Source organism: Bombina bombina, chromosome 2 (assembly GCF_027579735.1).
Source record: "Bombina bombina isolate aBomBom1 chromosome 2, aBomBom1.pri, whole genome shotgun sequence".
In the NCBI taxonomy this organism is placed as follows: Eukaryota; Metazoa; Chordata; class Amphibia; order Anura; family Bombinatoridae; genus Bombina; species Bombina bombina.
The window spans coordinates 1,393,383,957-1,393,411,217 of NC_069500.1; the positions used below are offsets into that span (position 1 = coordinate 1,393,383,957).

At 36.2% G+C, this 27,261-nt stretch overlaps 1 long non-coding RNA gene across 1 annotated transcript; it reads right to left on the reverse strand.

The window, feature by feature from the left end:
• Positions 1-24,376: 24,376 nt before the first annotated feature.
• Positions 24,377-24,874, reverse strand: LOC128648318 (uncharacterized). The gene is made up of 2 exons (XR_008400574.1): positions 24,569-24,874; positions 24,377-24,488 (listed from the first exon to the last, which is right to left on the reverse strand). It is a non-coding gene; the product is annotated as an uncharacterized LOC128648318 (long non-coding RNA).
• Positions 24,875-27,261: the final 2,387 nt, after the last annotated feature.

Sequence of the window (27,261 nt, forward strand, 5' to 3'; positions counted from 1 at the left end):
AAACCTAACTCACCAGCGATGCCACCTAAGCAGAAAGATAAAAGGGCTAAACCTAGTGATTTGGAGGTCCATAATGACCCCAATCAGAGCAATGTCGACACGACAGCACTTTTGCACCAAATATCTTTACTTTTTATGCCACAGTTTGAAGGCCTGAAACAAGAAATAGTAAATTTATCAACAGAGGTTAAACAGTTTTCACCTAGACTTCTCAAATTAGAAACTAGAGTATCAGATGTTGAGGATAAAATGCATATTCAAGAACAAACCACTACTGCACAAGAGAAAATGTTACACACATTACAAGCAAGATTAGAGGATTTGGAAGACAGATCAAGCCGCAATAACCTTAGGGTTATTGGGCTACCAGAAGGCGCAGAATTTTCAGATCTCCTTAAATTTGCCTCCACCACACTCCCACAACTAGTGGGTAGCTGTATAGAAAACCTGGTGATCCCGGTAGAAAGGGCCCACAGACTAGGACCGCCACGTTCCCAAATAGATGGGACCCCTAAACCCAGACCTGTAATAATAAAATTTTTAAATTTCCAGGACAAGTTCCATATACTCAGGCTCTACCGTAAGAATAATGGAATTATGTTAGGTCAGACGAGGCTTCTTTTATTCCAAGATTTTTCAATGAAAACACAAGCAAAACGGAAGGCAATGGCACAATACTGCTCCAGACTTATAAAAGCCAATATGAAGGCGAGACTTCTCTATCCAGCTAAAATCTTGCTGGAGAAGGATGGTGCCATACTTGCGTTCACCAAACCAGAGGAAATACAAGGTTTCTGTCTAAATAATGGGATTCTGTAAAGCAAGAAGGTATTTGAGTTTACTAGGAGTTGTGGCTGGAGGGATGGCTACTCTGCTGTTCCCAGACTGCCCAAACTTTGTGCTATGTTTTTGTTTTCCCCCCGTTTTTTTTTTTTTCTCTCTCTCCTCTTCCTTCCCTTTTTTTTTTTTCTCTCTACTTTGCTCTTTCCTCTCTCCTTCCCCCCCCCCCCCCACTGCCGTATAATTAATAAAGATGCATAAATTAAAGTTGTTATCTTGGAACATCGGGGGGATTTCCTCACCAATCAAATTAAAACTTATGATAAAACATCTCGGGTCCTATAAACCTGATATAGCTTTTATTCAAGAGACTCACCTCCCTCCAGTAGAAGATCTGAAACTCCAAAGTAAGTGGGTTGGTGAAGTTTTATACACTCCCTATGTCCAAAGGAAAAGAGGACTGGCCATTTTATTAAATAAACAGTTAGAATACCAGATAGTATCATTGGACAATGACCCAGAAGGAAGATATCAAATTGCAAAAATTCAAATTAATAAAAACTCTTATGTGTTCTGCAATTTATATGGCCCAAATAAAACAGAAAGAGAATTCTGGGAATCACTAAGTACAAAATTATTTAATTTCATGGGGGAAAATATAATTATTGCTGGAGACTATAATATGACATTTTCACACGCTCTAGATAGATTCAATAGTAAGTCCACAGACAAGAAGGCTAGGGATGTAAAGATACTTTCTAAATTCTGCCAGAAGTTGGCTCTCAAGGATATCTGGCGAATACAGCACCCAGACCATAGGGAATATACATGTGAATCTAAATCATTTAGATCTTTTTCGAGAATAGATTTCTTTTTAATCTCTAATCAAATGATGAGGTCAGATATTAAATCAGATATCAAAGAAATTAAACTATCAGACCATGCAATTATCTCGCTAGAAATTCAGAACAGAGCGCCGCTCTTGAGTTACAATGCACATTTTTTTTTTCCGCAATATCTTATCCATGATATCAAATTTTGCACATGGCTGCAAGGGAGGTGGAAAGAGTTTTTGGATTTCAAAAAGAACTATCTGAGTAAACCTGAAATCCTCTGGGAAACCGTGAAGGCAGTTATGAGAGGTGGAATAAAAGCATATCTAATTAGGAATAAGGCCAAAAGAAAACAGAGAGAGGAACAGCTAGCTAATACACTTAAGAACAAATATTCTCAATATATCCAGAATCTCTCCACAGTAAATTGGAATAAATTTAAAAATGCAAAAATGGAACAGAATCTTTTCTTCAAACAATTAATGATAGTCGAAGATCAGAAGCAAAAAGCTTTCTTTGCAGGAAGTTAGGGTATATCGGCTAGAACATTAGCTAAAATTGTAAAGGCTAGGCAACAGAAAATTTTTATTTCAGCTATTAATTATCAAGGTAAAGACTAATTAAGAGCTCAGAAATAAGAGAGGCTTTCCTAGACTATTTCCAAAAAGTATATTCCCATATACCAATAGACAAAGCTAATAAAGATCACTTCTGGCAGCAGATTAAATTACCACAGGTTACAACTCAGGACCTTCAAATACTTAACGAACCAATCACGTTAAAAGAGATATCGGATGCGATAATTAATTTGAAAGCAGGCAAAGCGCCCGGCCCGGATGATCTCCCGGCTGAATTTTACAAACTTCTTCGCGAACAAACTCTCCCTATTCTCCAGTCTCTATTTAATGAGTATTTTATTAATAACAAAACACAGTCCTCTTTGTTCTCAGCTTCGCATGTGGTCCTGATCCTGAAAAAAGGAAAAGACCCTGAAACGCCAACATCATATAGACCTATCTCGCTCTTAAATCAGGACTATACATTGCTGACAGCTATTATCTCTAATCGACTTAAGAGCTGTCTAGAATACATAATACATCCTGATCAAATGGGGTTTATGACAGGACGTAACCCAGTCAAAAATATTCGGAAAGCACAAATAGTATTGGATTTTTTTGCAAACAAAACATTTCAGAGATCCCATACTAGACCTGACCTTGCAATCTTAACGGTCGATGCCGAAAAGGCATTCGACTCAATTGGATGGGATCACCTTTTTAGGTTGTTGGAAGGTTTTGGCTTGACAGGCTGTTTCCATCTGTTTATACGGAGGCTTTACAAAAACCCACTGTCATCAATTATTATCAACGGAGAGACATTGGACAGATTCCCATTGGGGAGAGGGACTCGACAGGGCTGCCCTCTATCCCCACTTTTATTTAATCTTTCCTTAGAGCCATTGGCGATATATCTGCGACAGGAAATAAAAGGAATTAGAATAGGCACCCAAAAAATTGTACTTTCGCTCTTCGCAGATGATCTTTTAGTGTTTCTTAGTAACACAGTGCAGGCTATACCTCAAGTTCTTCATATATTCAGCCTGTTCGGCTCTTTCTCCGGTTATAGGATCAACAATGAAAAATCGGAGCTACTATGGATATACAAACCAAGTAAAGAAGTGATCCATCCTTTCCAGGAAACTAAATGTCTGCGATATCTTGGAGTGTACCTAAGTAGTAATCCTAGGTTATGGTATGAACTTAACTTTCCTAAATGTATAGCAGATATACAAGATAAGCTGCAAAATTGGTCTAACTTGCTATTAAGTATCTCAGCAAGAATTATGCTTATTAAGACCATTATGTTCCCTTAACTATTCTATTTTTTTACAAAACTTTCCTCTTTTGCTCTATAATAAAGACATCTCTCAAATTCAGAGGATATTTAATAACTTTATCTGGCGTGGGAAGAAGCCATGTATAGCTCTCTCAACCTTAACTTTTCCAAAAGTGTATGGGGGCCTGACGTGTCCTAATATTAGATTCTATAACTACGTGGCAGTGGGTAAGTTTGCGCTTGATTGGATCACCCAAAAAGAACAGGTTACCTGTTATGACCTGGAATCATACTTAATAACCCCTTTCGATCTGAAAGAGATACTTCATAACCCAGTGACGAAACTTCCAGCTAATGTATCGCAATTTTTTACGTTGAAAGATGTTGTGGGTGCCTGGCAGAGAATCTGTAAAGTATTACAGAGTAACTTCCGTAAATTGCAGTTCCTCCCTTTAACGGGTAATCCCAGTTTTTTGCCAGGTTTGAAGCCATCAGTGTTCTCAGAATGGGCCCTAAAAGGCCTCAACTCGCTTGGTCAAATGTGTCTAGAAAATAAGCTGACAATAAGGTCTTTTGAGGAGTTGAAAGATAAATACTAATTAGCAAATACATCCTTTTTTGCATACTTGCAGGTAAGCCATTGGATTTGGAACTTGAGGCTGGAAACAGGCTCGGAATTAGAGACTGGAGAACTAGGGAGAATAATCAAATTATACCACGAAGGGAGTAGCAAAACTACCCACTTATATAAAACCTTGATCAACGTTCAAGGTGTTTTACATATTAACAGATTATCAGAGAAATGGAAGAAGGTAGTACCTTGGGTGGAGAGGGAGTGGGTCGCTGACAGTATGAGATTAGTATCCAAGGCCACAATCTCAGTTAGTTGGCAAGAATCTCATCTTAGGCTATTGAATATGTCATATTTGTCCCCTGCTAGAATTTCTAAGTGGATGGGTACTACAGAGTGAGGTGACTGCCCTAAACGTAGACAGGCAATGACAGACTTAATTAACTGTGTCTGTAAATGCCCCAAAATAGCGCAATTTTGGAATAAAGTGAACTTTTGGTGTAATAAACTTTTGGGAAACCAGATACAGATTACACAAAAGGAGATACTCTTCCTTTTCAATTACGATTCACCAGCAATTAATTACAGATTTTTGAATGCAATAATATTTGTAGGTAGGAATGTAATATTTACTAACTGGAAAAGTAAGGGAATGCCTAAGTTCTCAGAGTTTTTGAGTAAAGCACAGTACCAAATAATATTGGAGCAATACAACACGAAAGTTTGCAGCAACAAACAATTACATCGCTTCTTTGCTAAATGGAAACCTCTAATTTTGGCTCTCCCTATAAGCTCTCAAATACAATTAACATCTGCTTTTACGAAATCTGAATGGTTCACACAACAGATAGAGGAACATTCCCAAGGATATGGTTATCAGAACAGGGTAGGCAGTGAGGGGGGGGGGGGAATCAACTCCTCTCCTGTCGCTACCTCCCCCCCCCCCCTTTCTTCTTCTTCTTTTTTTTTTTTTTTTTTTCTCTTCCCCCCTTGTCTATCTTTGTTTTGATTTATTTACGAGTTTATTACCTTCACCTTGGAATAAGGGAAAGGTACAAGATTTAGAATCCCAATGTATAAGAGTCTGAAGTAAGAATAAGCCTGATGTTAAAGGTTAGTTTTGTGTGAGGTTGCGTTGCAACATGCCAAATATGTCTTAATTGGTATTTAACGCTGGTGTTTATGTTTTTGCTGATAGTGTTTAAGTTTAACTCGATACAACGGGATCTGTAAAAATTCAAAATGAGAAAACCAATATGTTTTTATTGTTCATAAAGCTGTAAAGATATTATTTGGTCAATAAAAAGTTATAAAATATATATATATATATATATATATATATATATATATATACATATATACATATATATATATATATATATACACATACTAATTCCAAGAGAAAAAAGAACAATACCACACTCCGTAAAAATTATATTTTTATTGAATAATATTTAAAATTCAAACTTTGAAAATATGTGACAGCCTTGCCACCTAATTGGAGAAAGAGCGCAGCACACGGGCTTACGCGTTTCGGCTGTTTGCCGTAATTATAGCCTATTGTGTGTCTGTGCTCCTTGTCTTTAAAGGGACAGTCAAGTCCAAAACAAACTTTCATGATTCACATAGGGCTTGCAATATTAAACAATTTTCCAATTTACTTTTATCACCAATTTTGCTTTGTTCTCTTGGTATTCTTAGTTGAAAGCTTAACCTCGGAGGTTCATATGCTGATTTCTTAGACCTTGAAGGCCGCCTCTTAAGAATGCATTTTAACAGGTTTTTCACCACTAGAGGGTGTTAGTTCATGTTTTTCATATAGATAACACTGTGCTCGTGCACGTGAAGTTACCTGGGAGCTATCACTGATTGGCTAAACTGCAAGTCTGTCAAAAGAACAAATAAAGGGGCAGTCTGCGGAGGCTTAGATACAAGATAATCACAGAGGTAAAAAATATATAAATATAACTGTGTTGGCTATGCAAAACTGGGGAATGGGTAAAAAAGGGATTATCTAGCTTTTAAAACAATAACATTTCTGGTGTAGAATGTCCCTTTTTTTTTTGGTTAAAAAAATATGCACTGATTCTCCTTCTAATGCTCAGATAATGCTAAACACCTGTAGCTGAGTAATTAACCCTATCACTCCTAAGTCTCTTCTAGTACCTACTGAAATGTTTAAGAATATTTCCAATAAATGATTTTACATTTAGTATAATGTGTATACACATACTAACACATAAATATATATGTATATACACACATTAACACATAAATATATATGTATATACACATATTAACACATAAATATATATGTATTTACACATACTAACACATAAATATATATGTATATACACACATAGTAACACATAAATATATATGTATATACACATACTAACACATAAATATATATGTATATACACACATTAACACATAAATATATATGTATATACACATATTAACACATAAATATATATAGATATACACATATTAACAGATAGATATACATGTATATGCACACATTAACACATAAATATATATGAATATACACACATTAAACCATAAATATATATGTATATACACATATTAACACATAAATATATATATGTATATACACATATTAACACATAAATATATATGTATATACACATAATAACACATAAATATATATGCATATACACACATTAACAGATAAATATATATGTATATACACATATTAACACATAAATATATATAGATATACACATATTAACAGATAGATATATATGTATATGCACACATTAACACATAAATATATATGTATATACACACATTAAACCATAAATATATATGTATATACACATATTAACACATAAATATATATATGTATATACACATATTAACACATAAATATATATGTATATACACATATTAACACATAAATATATATGTATATACACATAATAACACATAAATATATATGCATATACACACATTAACAGATAAATATATATGTATATACACATATTAACACATAAATATATCTGTACATACACATATTAACACATAAATATATATGTATATACACACATTAACACATAAATATATCTGTATATACAGATATTAACACATAAATATATATGTATATAAGCACATACTAACACATAAATATATATGTATATACACATATTAACACATAAATATATATGTATATACACATAGTAACATAAATATATCTGTATATACACATATTAACACATAAATATATATGTATATACACATAATAACACATAAATATATATGTATATACACATATTAACACATAAATATATATGTATATACACATAGTAACATAAATATATCTGTATATACACATACTAACACATAAATATATATGTATATACACATAATAACACTTAAATATATAAATATATACACATATTAACACATAAATATATCTGTATATACACATATTAACACATAAATATATATGTATATAAGCACATACTAACACATAAATATATATGTATATACACATATTAACACATTAATATATATGTATATACACAAATTAACACATAAATATATATATATATACACACACATTAACACATAAATATATATGTATATACACATATTAACACATAAATATATATGTATATACACATTCTAACAAATAAATATATATGTATATACACACATAGTAACACATAACTATATATGTATATACACATAGTAACACATAAATATATATGTATATAAGCATATTAACACATAAATATATATGTATATACACACATTAACAGATAAATATATATGTATATATACATAGTAACACATAAATATATATGTATATACACATATTAACACATAAATATATATATGCATATACACACATTAACAGATCAATATATATGTATATACACATAATAACACTTAAATATATATGTATATACACATATTAACACATAAATATATCTGTATATACACATATTAACACATAAATATATATGTATATAAGCACATACTAACACATAAATATATATGTATATACACATATTAACACATAAATATATATGTATACACACATAGTAACATAAATATATCTGTATATACACATATTAACACATAAATATATATGTATATACACATAATAACACATAAATATATATGTTTATACACATATTAACACATAAATATATATGTATATGCACATAGTAACATAAATACATCTGTATATATACATAGTAACACATAAATATATATGTATATAAGCATATTAACACATAAATATATATGTATATACACATAGTAACACATAAATATATATGTATATACACATAGTAACACATAAATATATATATGTATATACACACATTAACAGATAAATATATATGTATATACACACATTAACACACAAATATATATGTATATACACATAATAACACATAAATATATATGTATATACACACATTAACACATAAATATATATGTATATACACACATTAAACCATAAATATATATGTATATACACATATTAACACATAAATATATATATGTATATACACATATTAACACATAAATATATATGTATATACACATATTAACACATAAATATATATGTATATACACATAATAACACATAAATATATATGTATATACACATAATAACACATAAATATATATGTATATACACATAATAACACATAAATATATATGTATATACACATATTAACACATAAATATATATGTATATACACATAATAACACATAAATATATGTATATACACATATTAACACATAAATATATATGTATATACACATAATAACACATAAATATATATGTATATACACACATTAACACATAAATATATATGTATATACACACATTAACAGATAAATATATATGTATATACACATACTAACACATAAATATATATGTATATACACACATTAACACATAAATATATATGTATATACACACATTAACACATAAATATATATGTATATAAACATATTAACACATAAATATATATGTATATACACATAATAACACATAAATATATACAGGTAGCCCTCAGTTTACGCCGGGGTTAGGTTCCAGAAGGAATGGTTGTAAATCGAAACCGTTGTAAATTGAAACCCAGTTTATAATGTAAGTCAATGGGAAGTGAGGGAGTTAGGTTCCAGGCCCCTCTCAAAATTGTCATAAGTAACACCTAATACATTATTTTTAAAGCTTTGAAATGAAGACTTTAAATTCTAAACAGCATTATAAACCTAATAAAATAATCAAACAACACATAATATATAATTAAACTAAGTTAAATGAACAAAAACATTTGCTAAACAGCATTATAACCTAATAAAATAATCACACAACACAGACTTCACTTGCATTTTTCAGCAAACAGTTCTTTCTAGGCATTCCAAACTGGACTGATTTATAGACAGGAAGATCTTGTTCCTTTGAAATCTGCTCGATAGCTCAGGTCTGGTTAAACTGATTAATTTCAGCTTGCTTGTCTTTGCTGCAACACAAGCGGACATCTCCACCTACTGGCTATTTTAATAAATGCACTGCTTCTCAATGCTTTTCAATAGCAGTCACATGACTAGAAAAAAAGGTTGTTATTCTGAAACGGTGTAAATTGAACCGTTGTAAAACGAGGGCCACCTGTATATGTATATACACATAGTAACACATTAATATATATATGTATATACACATAGTAACACATTAATATATATATATATATATATATATATATGTATATATATATATATATATAGTAACACATTAATATATATATATGTATATACACATAGTAACACATTAATATATATATATACACATAGTAACACATAAATATATATGTATATACACATAGTAACACATAAATATATATGTATTTAAGCACATATTAACACATAAATATATATGTATATACACATATTAACACATTAATATATATATGTATATACACATATTAACACATAAATATATATGTATATACACATAATAACACATAAATATATATGTATATACACATATTAACACATAAATATATATGTATATACACATAATAACACATAAATAACATAATTTATGCTTACCTGATAAATTTATTTCTCTTGTAGTGTATCCAGTCCACGGATCATCCATTACTTGTGGGATATTCTCCTTCCCAACAGGAAGTTGCAAGAGGATCACCCACAGCAGAGCTGCTATATAGCTCCTCCCCTAACTGCCATATCCAGTCATTCGACCGAAACAAGCCGAGAAAGGAGAAACCATAGGGTGCAGTGGTGACTGAAGTTTAATAAAAATTTAGACCTGCCTTAAAAGGACAGGGCGGGCCGCGGACTGGATACACTACAAGAGAAATAAATTTATCAGGTAAGCATAAATTATGTTTTCTCTTGTTAAGTGTATCCAGTCCACGGATCATCCATTACTTGTGGGATACCAATACCAAAGCTTAAGAACACGGATGATGGGAGGGACAAGGCAGGAACTTAAACGGAAGGAACCACTGTCTGTAGAACCTTTCTCCCAAAAACAGCCTCCGAAGAAGCAAAAGTATCAAATTTGTAAAATTTTGAAAAGGTATGAAGCGAAGACCAAGTCGCAGCCTTGCAAATCTGTTCAACAGAGGCCTCATTTTTAAAGGCCCAGGTGGAAGCCACAGCTCTAGTGGAATGAGCTGTAATTCTTTCAGGGGGCTGCTGTCCAGCAGTCTCATATGCTAAACGGATTATACTCCGAAGCCAAAAAGAAAGAGAGGTTGCCGAGGCCTTTTGACCTCTCCTCTGTCCAGAGTAAATAACAAACAAGTGAGATGTTTGGCGAAAATCTTTAGTAGCCTGCAAGTAAAACTTCAATGCATGGACTACGTCTAGATTATGCAAAAGACGTTCCTTCTTTGAAGAAGGATTAGGGCATAATAATGGAACAACAATCTCTTGATTGAAACCACCTTAGGTAAAAACCCAGGTTTTGTACGCAGAACTACTTTATCTGAATGAAAGATCAGATAAGGAGAATCACAATGTAAGGCAGATAACTCCGAGACTCTTCGAGCCGAGGAAATAGCCATCAGAAAAAGAACTTTCCATGATAGAAGTTTGATATCAATAGAATGAAAGGGTTCAAACGGAACCCCTTGAAGAACTTTAAGAACCAAGTTTAAGCTCCATGGGGGAGCAACAGGTTTAAACACAGGCTTAATTCTAACTAAAGCCTGACAAAATGCCTGAACGTCTGGAACTTCTGCCAGACGCTTGTGTAAAAGAATAGACAGAGCAGAAATCTGTCCCTTTAAAGAACTAGCTGATAGTCCTTTGTCCAAACCCTCTTGGAGGAAGGACAATATCCTAGGAATCCTAACCCTACTCCATGAGTAATTCTTGGATTCACACCAATGAAGATATTTACGCCAAATCTTGTGGTAAATTTTGCTGGTGACAGGCTTTCGTGCCTGTATTAAGGTATCATTTAATGACTCGGAGAAGCCACGCTTTGATAGGATCAAGCATTCAATCTCCATGCAGTCAGTCTCAGAGAAAGTAGATTCGGATGATTGAAAGGACCTTGTATTAGAAGGTCTTGTCTCAGAGGCAGAGTCCATGGTGGAAAGGATGACATGTCTACTAGGTCTGCATACCAGGTCCTGCGTGGCCATGCAGGCGCTATCAATATCACCGATGCTCTCTCCTGTTTGATTTTGGCAATCAGACGAGGGAGCAGAGGAAACGGTGGAAACACATAGGCCAGGTTGAAGAACCAAGGCGCTGCTAGAGCATCTATCAGTGCTGCTTCTGGGTCCCTGGATCCGTAACAAGGAAGCTTGGCGTTCTGGCGAGACGCCATGAGATCCAGTTCTGGTTTGCCCCAACGGAGAACCAATTGAGCAAACACCTCCGGATGGAGTTCCCACTCCCCCGGATGAAAAGTCTGATGACTTAGAAAATCCACCTCCCAGTTCTCTACCCCTGGGATATGGATCGCTGATAGGTGGCAAGAGTGAGTCTGGATGATGTAAGCCACAGTCGTGATGTTGTCCGACTGAAATCTGATGAACCTCAGTGTTGCTAACTGAGGCCAAGCTAGAAGAGCATTGAATATTGCTCTTAACTCCAGAATATTTATTGGGAGGAGTTTCTCCTCCTGAGTCCATGAACCCTGAGCCTTCAGGGAGTTCCAGACTGCACCCCAACCTAGAAGGCTGGCGTCTGTTGTTACAATGGTCCAATCTGGCCTGCGAAAGGTCATACCTTTGGACAGATGGACCCGAGATAACCACCAGAGAAGAGAATCTCTGGTTTCCTGATCCAGATTTAGTAGAGGGGACAAATCTGTGTAATCCCCATTCCACTGACTGAGCATGCATAATTGCAGCGGTCTGTGATGCAGGCGCGCAAATGGCACTATGTCCATGCGGAATGGAGTGAAGAACAAGGCAAGCATTTAGAAGTTTTGATTTTCATTTCTATAGAATCTATCAGAGTCCCTAGGAAGGAAACCCTTGTGAGAGTAGATAGAGAACTCTTTTCTTCTTTCACTCACACATTAACACATAAATATATATGTATATATATACACATATTAACACATAAATATATATGTATATAAGCATATACATATATATGTATTTAAAGTAAAAACACAGTCCCCATAGACTTCAATGTAAAGGCACTTTTAAGTGCCTTTTTTTTTCTAACACCCCACATCCCCTCACTTTAACCCCTTATAACTGCTTTGTGCAATTTTTTTTATTTTTTTTTTTAAAGATGCTCTTTTGTTTTTTAAATAAAGGAACTGTATATTTTGTTTTAGGGGCAATCGGGGTACATTTTTTAATTAACTCATGGTAGCATTATCTAACCACTTGTAATGGATGGTTATTTAATGTGCACCCATAAATGTGCAAATTTGTCCCTTTAAGGGCGCACGTTAAATTAGAGCTTCATTTGTAATCTAGCCCTTAGTGTTTAAAGTCCCTTTAAAGTAAAATAAAAAAAACAATTGTATTTGAATATTCTAAATAAGTCTGTAAGAATCAATATTGATGTATTATTTAAATTCTACACATGACATTCAAATGTTAACATTTGTTCTATAGAAACATTTGAAAAGTAAAATGTATGCCATGAGGAATATGTGTTCTACAATTCAAATGTTAAAATTCGGATATTCACCCATCCCTACTAAAGAATATGTAGCTATGTGAGCATTAGAGAAAGTCTGCATAGAATAACATGGAAATTAAGATGGTGCTAGGGAAGGTAGACCACTCCTATAATATTGCATACTTTTAAAATACTTTAAGAAACTATAAGGTTTTGAAAGTTATGTATCTCAACTATACCAAATGTGGAATAAACCGTGGACTTTCGGAAGCAGCCATCTTAATGGTCTCAAAGTATATGGCTCTCAAGGAGGCTCTAGAAATCTGTCAAAAACAGAATTTATGCTTACCTGATAAATTACTTTCTCCAACGGTGTGTCCGGTCCACGGCGTCATCCTTACTTGTGGGATATTCTCTTCCCCAACAGGAAATGGCAAAGAGTCCCAGCAAAGCTGGTCACATGATCCCTCCTAGGCTCCGCCCACCCCAGTCATTCGACCGACGGACAGGAGGAAATATATATAGGAGAAACCATATGATACCGTGGTGACTGTAGTTAGAGAAAATAATTCATCAGACCTGATTAAAAAACCAGGGCGGGCCGTGGACCGGACACACCGTTGGAGAAAGTAATTTATCAGGTAAGCATAAATTCTGTTTTCTCCAACATTGGTGTGTCCGGTCCACGGCGTGATCCTTACTTGTGGGAACCAATACCAAAGCTTTAGGACACGGATGAAGGGAGGGAGCAAATCAGGTCACCTAAATGGAAGGCACCACGGCTTGCAAAACCTTTCTCCCAAAAATAGCCTCCGAAGAAGCAAAAGTATCAAATTTGTAAAATTTGGCAAAAGTGTGCAGTGAAGACCAAGTCGCTGCCTTACATATCTGGTCTACCGAAGCCTCGTTCTTGAAGGCCCATGTGGAAGCCACAGCCCTAGTGGAGTGAGCTGTGATTCTTTCAGGAGGCTGCCGTCCGGCAGTCTCATAAGCCAATCGGATAATGCTTTTAAGCCAAAAGGAAAGAGAGGTAGAAGTCGCTTTTTGACCTCTCCTTTTACCAGAATAAACAACAAACAAGGAAGATGTTTGTCTGAAATCTTTAGTAGCCTCTAAATAGAATTTTAGAGCACGGACTACGTCCAAATTGTGTAACAAACGTTCCTTCTTTGAAACTGGATTCGGACACAAAGAAGGTACAACTATCTCCTGGTTAATATTTTTGTTGGAAACAACTTTCGGAAGAAAACCAGGCTTAGTACGCGGAACCACCTTATCTGCATGGAACACCAGATAGGGCGGAGAACACTGCAGAGCAGATAACTCTGAAACTCTTCTAGCAGAAGAAATTGCAACCAAAAACAAAACTTTCCAAGATAATAACTTAATATCTACGGAATGTAAGGGTTCAAACGGAACCCCTTGAAGAACTGAAAGAACTAGATTTAGACTCCAGGTAGGAGTCAAAGGTCTGTAAACAGGCTTGATCCTAACCAGAGCCTGAACAAATGCTTGAACATCTGGCACAGCTACCAGTCTTTTGTGAAGTAAAACAGATAAAGCAGAGATCTGTCCCTTCAGAGAACTTGCAGATAATCCTTTCTCCAAACCTTCTTGTAGAAAGGATAGAATCTTAGGAATTTTTATCTTGTTCCATGGGAATCCTTTAGATTCACACCAACAGATATATTTTTTCCATATTTTATGGTAAATTTTTCTAGTTACAGGCTTTCTAGCCTGAATCAGAGTATCTATTACAGAATCTGAAAACCCACGCTTTGATAAAATCAAGCGTTCAATCTCCAAGCCGTCAGTTGGAGGGAAACCAGATTTGGATGTTCGAATGGACCCTGAACAAGAAGGTCCTGTCTCAAAGGTAGCTTCCATGGTGGAGCCGATGACATATTCACCAGGTCTGCATACCAAGTCCTGCGTGGCCACGCAGGAGCTATCAAGATCACCGAGGCCCTCTCCTGATTGATCCTGGCTACCAGCCTGGGGATGAGAGGAAACGGTGGGAATACATAAGCTAGGTTGAAGGTCCAAGGTGCTACTAGTGCATCTACTAGGGTCGCCTTGGGATCCCTGGATCTGGACCCGTAGCAAGGAACCTTGAAGTTCTGATGAGACGCCATCAGATCCATGTCTGGAATGCCCCATAATTGAGTTATTTGGGCAAAGATTTCCGGATGGAGTTCCCACTCCCCCGGATGGAATGTCTGACGACTCAGAAAATCCGCTTCCCAATTTTCCACTCCTGGGATGTGGATCGCAGATAAGTGGCAGAAGTGATCCTCCGCCCATTGAATTATCTTGGTCACTTCTTTCATCGCCAGGGAAGTCCTTGTTCCCCCCTGATGATTGATATATGCAACGGTCGTCATGTTGTCTGACTGAAACCTTATGAATTTGGCCTTTGCTAGTTGAGGCCAAGCTCTGAGAGCATTGAATATCGCTCTCAGTTCCAGAATGTTTATCGGGAGAAGAGACTCTTCCCGAGACCATAGACCCTGAGCTTTCAGGGATTCCCAGACCGCGCCCCAGCCCACTAGGCTGGCGTCGGTCGTGACAATGACCCACTCTGGTCTGCGGAAGCTCATTCCCTGTGACAGATTGTCCAGGGTCAGCCACCAATGGAGTGAATCTCTGGTCTTTTGATCTACTTGAATCGTCGGAGACAAGTCTGTATAATGCCCATTCCACTGTCTGAGCATGCACAGTTGTAATGGTCTTAGATGAATTTGTGCAAAAGGAACTATGTCCATTGTTGCAACCATCAATCCTATTACTTCCATGCACTGCGCTATGGAAGGACGAGGAACAGAATGAAGTACTTGACAAGAGCTTAGAAGTTTTGATTTTCTGACCTCTGTCAGAAAAATCCTCATTTCTAAGGAATCTATTATTGTTCCCAAGAAGGGAACTCTTGTTGACGGGGACAGAGAACTTTTTTCTTTGTTCACCTTCCATCCGTGAGATCTGAGAAAGGCTAGGACGATGTCCGTATGAGCCTTTGCTTTTGACAGGGACGACGCTTGAATCAGGATGTCGTCCAAGTAAGGTACTACTGCAATGCCCCTTGGTCTTAGAACCGCTAGAAGGGACCCTAGTACCTTTGTGAAAATCCTTGGAGCAGTGGCTAATCCAAATGGAAGTGCCATAAACTGGTAATGCTTGTCCAGAAAAGCGAACCTTAGGAACTGATGATGTTCCTTGTGGATAGGAATATGTAGGTACGCATCCTTTAAATCCACGGTAGTCATAAATTGATTTTCCTGGATAGTAGGTAGGATCGTTCGAATAGTTTCCATTTTGAACGATGGTACCCTGAGAAATTTGTTTAGGATCTTTAGATCCAAAATTGGTCTGAATGTTCCCTCTTTTTTGGGAACTATGAACAGATTGGAATAAAATCCCATTCCTTGTTCTCTTATTGGAACTGGATGTATCACCCCCATCTTTAACAGGTCTTCTACACAATGTAAGAATGCCTGTCTCTTTATTTGGTTTGAAGATAATTGAGACCTGTGGAACCTTCCCCTTGGGGGTAGTTCCTTGAATTCCAGGAGATAACCTTGAGAAACTATTTCTAGCGCCCAAGGATCCTGAACATCTCTTGCCCAAGCCTGAGCAAAGAGAGAAAGTCTGCCCCCCACTAGATCCGGTCTCGGATCGGGGGCTATCCCTTCATGCTGTTTTGGTAGCAGTGGTAGGCTTCTTGGCCTGCTTACCCTTGTTCCAGCCTTGCATTGGTTTCCAGGCTGGTTTGGGTTGTGAAGTATTACCCTCTTGCTTAGAGGAAACAGAATTAGAGACTGGTCCGTTTCTGCGAAAGGGACGAAAATTAGGCTTATTATTAGCCTTAAAAGACCTATCCTGTGGGAGGGCATGGCCCTTTCCCCCAGTGATGTCTGAAATAATCTCTTTCAAATCAGGTCCAAATAATGTTTTACCTTTGAAAGGAATGTTAAGCAATTTTGTCTTGGAAGACACATCCGCTGACCAAGACTTTAGCCAAAGCACTCTGCGCGCCACGACAGCAAACCCTGAATTTTTCGCCGCTAATCTAGCTAATTGCAAAGTGGCATCTAAAACAAAAGAGTTAGCCAATTTAAGTGCTTGAAGTCTGTCCATAACCTCCTCATACGAAGATTCTTTACTGAGCGATTTTTCTAGTTCCTCGAACCAGAAACACGCTGCCGTAGTGACAGGAACAATGCATGAAATTGGTTGTAGAAGGTAACCTTGCTGTACAAAAATATTTTTAAGCAAACCCTCTAATTTCTTATCCACAGGATCTTTGAAAGCACAACTATCTTCGATAGGAATAGTAGTGCGTTTGTTTAGAGTAGAAACCGCCCCCTCGACCTTGGGGACTGTCTGCCATAAGTCCTTTCTGGGGTCGACTATAGGAAATAATTTCTTAAATATAGGGGGGGAACAAAAGGTATGCCGGGCCTTTCCCACTCTTTATTTACTATGTCCGCCACCCGCTTGGGTATAGGAAAAGCGTCGGGGGGCACCGGAACCTCTAGGAACTTGTCCATCTTACATAATTTCTCTGGAATGACCAAACTGTCACAATCATCCAGAGTAGATAACACCTCCTTAAGCAGTGCGCGGAGATGTTCTAATTTAAATTTAAATGTCACAACATCAGGTTCAGCTTGATGAGAAATTTTTCCTGAATCTGAAATTTCTCCATCAGACAAAACCTCCCTCATGGCCCCTTGAGATTGGTGTGAGGGTATGTCAGAACAGTTATCATCAGCGTCCTCTTGCTCTTCAGTGTTTAAAACAGAGCAATCACGCTTTCTCTGATAAGTAGGCATTTTGGATAAAGATTTGCTATGGAGTTATCCATTACAGCCGTTAATTGTTGAATGGTAATAAGTATTGGTGCACTAGATGTACTAGGGGCCTCCTGTGTGGGCATAACTGGTGTAGACACAGTAGGGGATGATGTAGTATCATAGTATCATTTGAGGAATCATCTTGGGCAATATCATTATCTGTTGCATTACTGTCCTTACTTTGTTTGGACACTATGGCACAATTATCACATAAATTTAAATGGGGAGACACATTGGCTTTCATACATATAGAACATAGCTTATCTGATGGTACAGACATGTTAAACAGGCTTAAACTTGTCAACAAAGCACAAAAAACGTTTTAAAATAAAACCGTTACTGTCACTTTAAATTTCAAACTGAAAACACTTTATTACTGAATATGTGAAAAATGCCTAGTAAAGCAATTGTTTTAGCCCAGAAAAATGTCTACCAGTTTTTTAGCCCTTTTTTAAGCCCTTTATTCTTTTATGTTTGACTAAGAAAATGGCTTACCGGTCCCCATGAGGGGAAATGACAGCCTTCCAGCATTACATGGTCTTGTTAGAAATATGGCTAGTCATACCTTAAGCAGAAAAGACTGCTAACTGTTTCCCCCAACTGAAGTTACTTCATCTCAACAGTCCTGTGTGGAAACAGCAATCGATTTTAGTTACTGTCTGCTAAAAATCATCTTCCTCTTACAAACAGAAATCTTCATCCTTTTCTGTTTCAGAGTAAATAGTACATACCAGCACTATTTTAAAATAACAAACACTTGATAGAAGAATAAAACTACAAAAATCTCTTAACCATCTCCGTGGAGATGTTGCCTGTGCAACGGCAAAGAGAATGACAGGGGTGGGCGGAGCCTAGGAGGGATCATGTGACCAGCTTTGCTGGGACTCTTTGCCATTTCCTGTTGGGGAAGAGAATATCCCACAAGTAAGGATGACGCCGTGGACCGGACACACCAATGTTGGAGAAAATGTCATTTTTATGGCATCACCCACAACCCCAGTGTGTAAAGATGCATACGAGGATGCAGACAAACAGATTTCATCTTGGAAGCTGCCTGCATGCGTTTAAATACATGGGGCCCTTTGAATCTACAGTTTAAATTGTCTTCTAATTTGTGAGCCAGAGAATAGTTCATGGCAGGGGCCTGTAATAAACTCTACAAAGGTCTTCGTGGTGTGGCAATACAGAGTTTCCCCCGAGCTGTACTCACCTCTCCTAGACTGTGATATTCAAAAGCTCTCCTAGACTGTGATATTCAAAAGCTCTCTGCTCGGGTGAGATATTCTAAAATGATCCTCCAACACTGTCCATATTGAAATATTCAAAAGGCAAAATTTGCTTTACTTCTCCAAGGGGCGAAGGAGAGTCAATCCCAGTGGAATATAGCACTGCATGACATGACAGTTCTGCTGCTTTTACACTTTGTGCTTTCTATTCTATATCACTTTAAACTTCAAATTAAATTTTATTACATTTAAACTTTGCATTTTCTAATTTGTATTTTATATTGAATACAGTAGTGTATTTAGGATTGTCATTTTACAAATTCTGATTATTGTTTCATAGTTTCTGTGTGTAACTTTAATATTTATGTGTATACAATGTATTTTATTTTAGTACAATTACAAGAATCATTTGCTTATTATTGTTTTCTGTTGTAATGCAAATGCTATGATTTCAATTTTTAAACCAAGATTTTGTTTTCAAACATATTTCCTGACTTATCTTTGCTCACAAAACAAAAACTATTAAAATATTTTGCTTATAATGATGTCTTAATTTATGCCTTTAGCTTAATAAAGGCTTTTTAAGAAACAGTTCACTTTTTTAATAATGATGTTATTCATAATTCTTGCAGCTACTAATTAGCATATTGAGCTGAATAACAATTTGACAGTTAATTGAGTCAGGGAAAGCATTCATTAATAAATCTAATGCAGAGGTAAGCTGGCTTATACTATGTAATTAAAAGATGGGCCAGTGCATTTTATTTCCATACATAGCAAAAATAAAACATAATTGTTGGGTCTTGCAATTATAGAACCATAAAATAATACATTAAGGGCTAGATCACAATTGGAGCGCTAAATTAATGCTACCGCGATCTTGCAGTAGCAATTAGCGCTCCAAAATCAGATTTATGGTTAATTTTCAATACGTCCCCAAATTGCCCCAACATTTAAGTGTAGTGTTGTTATTTATTTAAAAAATAAATGTAGCATTTTTTTAAAAAAAATGCACAAAGAAGTTTTTAGGGCTTAAAGTGAGGGATGTACATTGTTAGAAAAAAAAATGGCACTAAAAAATGCCTTTATATAGCGGTCTATGGGGACTGTGTTCCCTGTAAATATATATGTATATGCTTATATACATATATATATATATATATATATATATATATATATATATATATATTTGTTAATAATATACATATATACACATATATACAGATTTAAATATATATACAAAAAAATAAAAAATAAATCCCAGCACTGCAATCAATGAAATTTTTTATAGCATATCAGACATCTACCCCCAAAAAATATAGGCAATATATAGAAGCAATATATCACACGTAAACCCATCAAAACAAAGTAAGGTAATGTATATAAAGAATAAGCCCCAATCATCCACACATTTGACCAACAACATACACACTAGAAAGAAAAAGGAAAAAGAAAAAAATAAGAAAGTGAGAAAAAAAACCAAGGCGTCCCAAGGGGAAGCGACTGTCATCAACTTCCCGGTATATGCAAAAAAATATATTCACATATCAGAGTTCATTGCATATGTAGTACCAAATGATTGTAACTTGTCCAGTTGTGCAGTTCATAGCATATTGTCTTAATTATGGTTACGCAAAAATCACAGCCGCTCACGTATAAGCTTCCTATGCAACAATCTGTATATGCAGACGCCCATTTAAGAATGTCTCTAAGGTAACACTCTGACCGTTTGTAATCATATACAGTACACTGATTTGTAATAACGTGTTTTCCACTGTGCAGACTCGGTTACTACCTACACTTTTTGCTCCAAGTATCAAGCTGCAGTTTTTAATCATCCCCTTTATATGGATTCTAGCACCCCCTAAACCGGCAACAAACATTACTGGCAAACACCAAATATGTGTGGTTGTTCATATGTGCCTTCTCTGTTCATTCTCTGTTCATTGGCTGCTCATACTACTCCGGGTATTTATCTTCATGGGGAAACCTTATTACCATACACGTGGATAGCATCTGCGACCACCGGGTAGGAATGATGACATCACACAAACTCCAACATGCGTTTTGGGAGTCCGCCCTTTACAAGGAGTCTGATAGATAGAGTATGACTTAGATGTATATAGCAATAAGGAGAATACAATTGGCTCACACATACTCCACCCACAACAACATTTAAGGTGTAATTGTGACCTCTCCATTATCTAACATTATCCGTATATTCTCAATACCACCTTAAATGATCTTCATCCAAAATATAACATAATACAAAAAAAATAAAAGTACTGTCTATGCTCAGTGTCACCGTACTTTCTAACATAGTTTAATGTATAAACAGAGATTATTTTTTCACCTGAACTAACTAACCCTCCACAGCTCTTCAGTGTTATATAAGATTATCCCAGGAGATCTTTCAATTCAAACCATTGGATGATAGTGTATCAAGTCTCCTAATCCACTGAGCTTTCTTTTTGAACTGGAACTTCTGTCTATCTCCTCCACGTTTAAGTGGTGGTACCCCATCCACTACTTGAAAACAGTGTTGACTTTTAATGAGTGATGCTGTAGTAAAATGATGAGCCACTGGCGCATCCTCATCCAAACTGCAAATTGCAGCCTTATGTTGGTGTATTCTATCCTTGGCGCATTGAGTTATCTCGCCAGCGTATGCCAGGCCACATGGGCATTTAATCACTGCAATAAATTTAGAAGAGCAAGAATATTTTCCTCTTATTGGAATCTATTTGCCAGAGTGTGGATGCATAACAACATTACCCTGTTGTATGGAATGGCATTGTGAACAATTCATACATGCAAAGCAACCTTTTTTAACAATAGGGGGAGGCCTCTTTGTGGAACCTAAGTCAGCCCGCACTAAGTCATCCCTTAAATTTCTATTTCTTCTGCATGAAATTAGTGGAGAATACTAAAAAACTTGTGTTACAGAATTTTCTTCCTGCAAAATGTGCCAATGTTTTAGGATTATTGTTTGAAGTCTCCTACTATGTAGGCCATATTGTAAAATGAAGGGTACAGAATACTGTTTAGGTTGGTGAATTTTCTTAACCAGTTTTATTTGCCTTCTCCAGACTCTGAGTCTCAAAACCTCTTGAGGGTAACCCCTTCTGTGGAACTTATTTGCCATTTCATCTAGTCTCTGTTCATATAATTGGATAATCCACTATCCTTTTTGTTCACAATAATTGACTAGAGGGTAAACTTCTAATCATTGCTGGTGGATGAAAACTGTCATAATACAATAAGTTATTGCTATCAGTATTCTTTGTGTTGAGATCACATCTCAGGGAATTCCCCCTAATAGTTACCATTCTGCCCAAAAAACTTGCACTTTACATACTAGTCTCTATAGTAAATTTTAAATGTCCTGTAGCAGAATTTAATCTATAGAAAAATTGTTGTAGATTCTCCCTCCCTCCAGTCCAAATGAAAAATATATCATCAATGTAGCGGAACCAGCATAACACTGAGTTCTGAAACATCTCATCAGCATATACTACTTCTTCCTAAAATTTTCCAACAAAAGGTGCACATAGGTCAGGGCTACATTCGAGCCCTTTGCAATACCCTTCTTTTGAACATAGAAAGTGTCCTCAAACAAAAAATAATTCTCATATAATACTATTTCAAACATATCTTTAATCAATCTTCTTTCATTTGGAGAGTATATTCTATCATTGACCATCCATGGTCACCAATATACTGCCGGGAGGAACCTCCAGAGAAGGGATCTTCTTCAAAAAGTCTGTAGTATCCTATAGATATGAATTTACATAGCAAAGTAGGGGCCTAATCAAGTGGTCAAGGAGTATTGCTACAGGTTAGAAAATTGAATCCATGCCCGCCACTATCGGGTGACCAGGGTGATCCACCAAGCTTTTGTGGATTTTGAACAATGTGTAAAATACAGGAATGGAAGGATTATTTTAATAAAAATGTGGCCTGTTTAGATGTTATAATATCCATAAATAGTGCAAAGTCTACTAACTTTTTCATTTTTTGTTGAATTCTTAGTGTTGGATCTAATGGAATTACCTTATGTCAGTGCTTTTTTTTTTAGCTTTTATACTCTTGCATTTTAGTCGAGTTGTGCCGGTTCCTGCATAATCATTATCATTATCCACGGGAGTGAGCACAATGTTATCTATATGGCACACATGAACTAGCATTTTCTAGCTGTTGAGCAAGATTTAAAAAGCACTGAGATAACGGGCGGCCTGCTGAGACTTAGAAACAGGGACATTTAGAGGTTATGGATTACATTAATACAACAATGTAAGGCGTTATCTATCTTTTTAAACAGTAAAGAAAGTCAAGTAGACTGTAACATTAACAAAAAAAAAATGCAAGGACATATCTTACTTTTTCAACAAAGGATGTTAAAAAATAAATTTTAAAACAATATTCCATGTGCCCGTCTTCTTTCAAAAGTTATGCTATATGCCTACAGTGATTGTAAAAATGTCATGTCCCATAATTGGTCGTTAATAAGGTATTTATCATGAAGAAAATTACGTCTTCTCTGTGTTGAATATTAATGTTTGTAATAACTTGTTTAAGAAAAACAAAGAACATATTTTTAAGAAATATAAAAATATTGTTGTGCATTGCCTTTTATATATTAGTAATTGCCGGCCCCAGCAGGGGAAGAAGAGGGTTGTATAAACCCTTTCCTTAAATTCTCTGAAAGGTAAGTTTTGAGGTGTTCTAGTTCAGGCTGTGATAGAGGGTGTATGTGCCCGTAAGGAATGGAAGCACCTGGAAGTAGTTGAATAGGACAGTCGTACGGGCGATGTGGAGGAAGGGACTCTGCTTCCTTTTCACTGAATACATCTTGAAAATCTTGATAGTCAGAAGGAATAATTCTTCCAGTAGGATTTATAGAACAGATCAAGGAGTGATGAAAACAGGTGTTCTTGCAATAATCTGAGAGGAATTCGACTTCGAGGCGATCCCAATGTATGGTGGGTTGATGCGTCTGTAACCATTGTAGACCAAGCACCAGGGGAAACATGGGAGAATTTATCACATCAAAGGATATGAATTCAGTGTGTGCACTTGACGTGGAAACCTTGATGGGAATAGTTTGGTGTGTAATAGGACCGGAACTAATTGTATTACCATCAATAACTCTAATGGACACAGGTCTTGCTTTCAACACAGTGGGTATTTTATTTATAGTGACAAAAACAGAATCAATATAGGAAGAATGTGCCCCAGAGTCGATGATGGCTTCACTGATTTGCTGGTGTAGATCCCACTGTAAGGTAAGAGATAAAGAGCAGTAAGCAACTTGGTTAACATTAGTGGTTAAGCATGTGGTTTTTCTAAAGGACTTACGTTTCTTCTGCCTTTGTAAGATAGGACACTCTCTTACAGTATGTGCATTTGAAGCACAATACATGCAGAGGTTGTTTATGCGTCTGCGATTCCTTTCTTCTGGTTGTAAAGGGCCTCTAGTGAATCCCAAATCCATAGGTTCTGAGGTTTGAGTGACTGTAGGTTTTTGGTAAGTAGAAGAGGGTCTTGTGATAGTATCCATACCTTGTTTTTCTGATTTGCGTTCTCTCAACCTTCTATCAATCTGAATGCTTAGTGTGATTAGTCCTTCCAAGGACCTAGGAAGCTCTATGCGAGCGAGTTCATCTTTAAGGGCATCATTTAGACCTAAACGGTACTGATTCCTAAGGGCAATATCGCTCCACTCAGTATATTTACTGTATAGCTTGAACTCACTTAAATATTCCTCCACCTGCTTTTTCCCTTGTTTAAGAGACCTCATTTTAGTCTCTGCAGTAAGCTGAGTGTTAATATCTTGATAAAGAATTGCCATTTCCTTGAAGAAGTCTTCCAGTGATGTTAGAATAGGATGATCTTGTTCAAAGAATCAGAGTCAGCCCACTTGCGGGGTTCACCTCGCAGAAAAGAAATGACCGTTAAAACCTTAACTCGTTCAGTTGCGTAGGTTTTAGGTTTTAGACTGAAAAGAAGATAACAAGAGTTTTTGAACTGAGAGAACATAGCCCTGTCTCCATGAAATTTGTCGGGCATAGAGACTTGGGGTTCTGGGGTAGCCTCTGGTGTGGCTGATTTATTCATTGAGTCTTTTATTATATTGTTGAGTGTCTCATTTTGAACTTGTAATTCTCTAAGGCCATGACTTAGCTGATCCACCCTCTGGGAGAGAGTGTAAACAATTTTAGGTAATTCCGCTGGATCCATTTTTATGGCTTCAGTATTATGTAACGAGCTGGTTGTGGTTGTGGATCTCAACTGCGGAAAATATATGATTGTATGCCTTACTTTAAGATACAATGAGGAAGTTACAATGTATCTGTCTGTATGGCAGTTGAAAGTTACTATTTGATTTAAATACCTGATCAGTATTTCTGAATCAGGTTGCACAGCAGTTGTTAACCAAACGCACCGTGGATGGGATACACTTTTCCTGATAGTCACTGAGCACACAGGGGGAGCGTTAGGTCAGTACAGATGCAGCAGGCTGTTAGTCAATTGAAGTGTGATACACGCTGATAGCTGTGCTGTTTGTGAGAGCTGACAGGCAGATGGGTGGAGCAGGTATTAAGTGCTGTGCTGTAACGTTACTCACAAAAGTTCAGTCTGAAGTTTATCACGCTACTCCTGAAGCGTGTGAAGAGGAATATGAGGAGGAATCCTGTGAGTGTGGTCCAATGAAAGTTAAGCGTCTGTACAAAGTTATAAAGTTCACAACTTATATCAAATGAGACTGCAGTTGCGGTTTGGAAAACACTTGATCTGCCAGAGGCAATTAAGCAGGAAAATAATGCAGCAGCGGTGTTTGTTAATCCAAATTAGGAAATGTTCAGACTAAGCATATAAGTCTCTTTCAGTTGCTCAAGTAGGCTCCGTATTAGAAAAGGTTTAAATACCTTCAGATAGTTAGACTTGAACAGAGAGAGGTAAATCCCTGCAGCAGGTCTGTGAAGCTGTATGCTAAACTGGAAACAATACTGAAGCAGGGAGGGAGGCATGTCCAGGCTTTAAATAACCTTGCTAGGTGTGAGCACAGGTAAAAATTAAAGGGACAGAAAGGAATAAGGAAATCCATGACAACGTGCTCTTGTGAGTGCAATGCTTCTTTACAATGCAAATGTAACATCACGTTTGCATTGCAATTCACTTGTAATACCAGCGCACACTTGCGTGTGCTGGTATTATTAAGTTGAACGCAAATATCGATTTCAAGGAACCAATATTTTGCTCTTAATTTATAATCCAGCCCATTATATATTATAGCAGCTCCGTAGAGCAACTACAGTTTAAGTTTGAACAAAGTTTCTGTTTAAATTTGCATAACATTCAAATAAAAAATGTAATTGTGCTCTTGTTAGTGACTACAAAAATCCTTGTGTTTCAATTAAAATTAAACTCTGCAATGCCTTTTTTTGAGATTGGTCCCCAGAACTGCACTTCATACTCAAGGTGAGGTCTTACCAGAATTTTATATAGTGACAGCATTATGCTTTCAGTTTCCTCCCTTGTTTCAAAGTGTCTTTTAATACATACTAGTATCTTATTAGCCTTGGAAGCCACTGCTCTGCATTGTGCGCCCATTTTTAGCTTGCTATCTATAAGTATGTCCAAATCATTTTCATCCGCTTTTTTTTTCTAAGTTTGCTTATTTTTACTCCCATGCAATGTTCCCAGAAAGAGTAAGCAACAAGGATTACAAGGAAAACAGCAGAGAATTGCATCTAAATCACTATACATAAGTGATCAAAGATGGAGGTGAAATGTGTCATTAAAAGTCACTGAGAAAGGACATTGCAAAAATAGCAGAAACTTGATGTGTCTATGGGTCAGAAAAGGACACAATGTAGTTCAGCTCCAGAAAATTGTGTAACAAGAAAAAATGTAAACAAGCCATCCCAAGAATTCAGAGCAACATGACATGAAGCACAAGGCGTCGTGTTGAATTAGATCAATATTGTTTCTTCCCCAGGGGACCATTTATTAAAATACAATATTACTTCCAGTGGTATGCACTTTTA